This window comes from Solanum stenotomum, unplaced genomic scaffold, assembly GCF_019186545.1.
Source record: "Solanum stenotomum isolate F172 unplaced genomic scaffold, ASM1918654v1 scaffold22997, whole genome shotgun sequence".
NCBI classification, from domain to species: Eukaryota; Viridiplantae; Streptophyta; class Magnoliopsida; order Solanales; family Solanaceae; genus Solanum; species Solanum stenotomum.
The window spans coordinates 4,937-8,491 of NW_026027283.1; positions in this window are offsets into that span (position 1 = coordinate 4,937).

Below are 3,555 nucleotides of genomic sequence, written 5' to 3' on the forward strand. Positions count from 1 at the left end.
ATTTAGTTCTTGACCCTCGGTTTGTATTATTCCTTCTTTTCATATTGCCTTTACTTTTCAAGTTCAGTCGGCCTATGATGCCTACTGGGTACCGGTTGTTTTGGTACTCATGCTACGCTCTGCATCTATTTCGTGATGCAGGTCCGGGCACTAGTAGCCAGCGTTGATCGAGCTTGGAGCAGTCTGATCCGGAGACGGGAGTGAGCACACGACGTTTTGTACTATTTCAGTCTCCATCTGTATATATAGACTTGTCTTTTACCTTTCGAGACAGTCCAGTCTCTGTTGTCCACTTTTGGGACTTGTACTCATTTTGTTAGTAGCTTTGTACTAGTGACTTCCAGGTTCTGGGAGGGATCTTTATTTGTATATATGTTTTTGGGTTGCTTCCGCCTATTTATATTGTTATTTGCCTACTCTTGTTTAGTTTCTACCCTCAGACCCATTACTGGTTGTTCCGGGTTACGGGTTGGCTTACCTACTGGTGGGTTATAGTAGGTGCCATCATGACTTGAGAAATCGGGTCGTGACACCAATTAAACTACAATAACAATAACATATCCAGTGTAAACCCACAAGTAAGGTCTGAAAAGGGTGGTGTGTGCATAGACCTTACCCCTACCTAGTAAAGGTAGAAAGGTCAAGTATAACAATTCAAAACAGGTTTGAAAAAGCAATACAGTAATGACGAAATCACGTTAAAAATAATGGAGAAAAGAACAGTAACAACATAAAAATATAACGGAAGGAGTAATAAAGTAGAACCTTTAACTTCTCTACATGGAAGACGGGATTGATGATTTTTCTGTGTTTGGCCCATTTGTCTCCCTCAATGTTTGCTAGACCTTGAGCCAATAACTTGGTCATTGGATTGGGATGATTTTGCTTTAGATACACATAATCCTTTGTGAAAATCTCCTTTAAATGTTCAGGATCTGTGATCAATATAACTGGATATGGGCCTAACCACATAAAAGAACTTTTACCTGCAAGTATCTCTTAGTTATTGCTATGATTTATTTTATTTTTCAGAAAAGGAATTTCAACAACAAAATCACTAATGAAATTCACAAACGAGGAATAGGCATTTCACGCACCCAATGATCTTGCCTAGTGGTTAATTGTTGAAGTGTCTGACCATCTCATCTGAGCGTACTTCTATTATTTAATGATATTCTCAACATTAATGAAGTAATTGAAAGTCATGAGATCTCAGGTTCAATCCTAACAGAGACAATAACACTAGGTGATTCTTCTTATCTAACCTAGCTTCAGTGGACAAATTAGTCGAGGTGTACGAAAGCTGAGCCGGACACCCCGGTCATTAAAAAAAAGGAATAAACATTTCACAACTTCATCAAAAGTTCATTCAGGCATTTTACCAAACAATTGTTACACATTACACAACATCTTTGTAACTAAGAAACATACCATTTTTGTTGATGGAGTCAAGGAAAAAGGGGATGAGCCTTTGAGCTATATCATCAGAGAAATTGATAGGCTTAGATTTGGCTTCTACTATACTTTTTTGTGAGTTCATTCAAATCTCCATAGAGTAACTTGTATGGATTTCCTTTTAGACCATTTTGTCTAAAGTATTTCTCCAATTTCTTTGGTCTAAACCATGCCCAATTTAACACCTTCCATGTATAAATTAATAAAATTGCAACACATATTGTTGCTATTATGTTGCTCAACATCTCCATTTTCACAAATCACAAAGCTTCTCTCAACTGCTTCCTCTTACTTGTAATACAAAAATGACCATAAATCAAAAGGAATCTTTCTTGCTAATTTTAAATGGGGTGAGATATTTCAATTTATTCAAAATGTAAACATTTTATTCTTAAGTTTATATTTTGTATAATTTTTAGAGATGCACAAGTAATTTTAGACTATGATCAAAATCTCAAGACACAGATTAACTAAACTAAGGTTTTATTACCCCTAAACTCATTTTTTGTAATTTTGTACATTTTTTGGCTTACGTGGCACACTCCGTGACTCCATGCAGTTGAGGCACATGAGAGATATTTGGATGTCACGTAAGCCAACAAGGGGTACAAAATTACAAAAAAAAAAAAAAAATGAGTTCAGGGGTAATAAAACCTTAGTTTAGTTAAGATGTGTCTCTAGAGTTTCGTTCATAGTTTAGAGATTGTTCGTACTATGTGATATTATTTTTATTATTATTTTACACTTTGCAAAAAAATAAAAAATCATGTTCAAGTTAAGAGATTGTTTGTACTATGTGAAAAAATGATGCTACTATTGTTGACTAGTGGATCTTGATAAAAACATGTATATTTGAAAATTTGTAATTGTAAATATATTTAGTTATAAAAGAACTATAGTGATACATGATTTATCAATATGGTGCATTAGTATACTTTGATATCTTGTTTAGAAATCACGATTTTCTCATTTAATAAGATTGCATAAGAACTGATTTTTATTTTTTTGATAGATTTCATAATTTGTGGGAATTTCTATGAGAAAAACATATTACTAGTGAAATCAAAATTTCAATTCAATCTGATTTCAAATCATGTCCAAATAAAATCTTAATCTCCTTAGTCTCTAACCATTCATTATCAAGAATTTAATGGATAAATAAGAATTTTCTGTCCTTAATTTGAGATCTCAAAGTTTGACATAGATTTTTTATAGATTTTTTTTAGGACATTTCCCCCTTTACTGAATCATATGCAATATAAATGTAAATTAATTGAAGCTCCAATATAAATATCAAGCATCGATAAGAAATTAATAAAAAAAAAATTACCAATCTTGCTATGCATGATTATTAAGTATTTTTTTTCATAATCTTGTCATGTCTCTGGTCCTGTCCAGCCAACAGGACAAGCCCTACCTTACATCATCCCATTTATGTCTTTATTTTATTATTTCTTTTGTCCTAGTTTCCATCCTATCTTTGTTGTTGTTCAACCTTTTTCAATATATTTTATATACAACTTTTGTACTAATGATCTGAAAATACTAAACTAAGATAGGGCATCTACTTACTATATACTATTAAGTTAGAAAGATAAATATGTTGTTTAAATGGCTCTTTTGCTTACAAAAACAAAACAAAACAAAAGTAGTTGTGTGATTGTGATTTACGACCTCTCTTGATTCCATCAAAATATGCTAGTACTAGTTTAGAGATCCAAATTGAATAATAAGGTTATGGCCCAAAGAAAATAAAATAAAAAAACTTAATGTGGCATAATACATAGATAAACAACTATCTTGAAATACTTTAATTTTGAAAACGCGCGTCTAGACACCTCAACTCATTACCCATGTATCTGGTGGACACTCAATGCTAACTTGACACATAAATTTTGATGGTACATAGATATGCATCGTCAAAATGGGAGTGTTGAATTTCAACTGACGCCAAGTTAAGATATCTATTTATGTATCAAACTATCAACAAAGTACAGAACACTTTAGAAACATAGCAGTAGTTGTTTTGGTTGATTCCTACCTATGGACAAACCAAAATGAACATAGAGGTGCAATAGAAATATATATATATATATATAT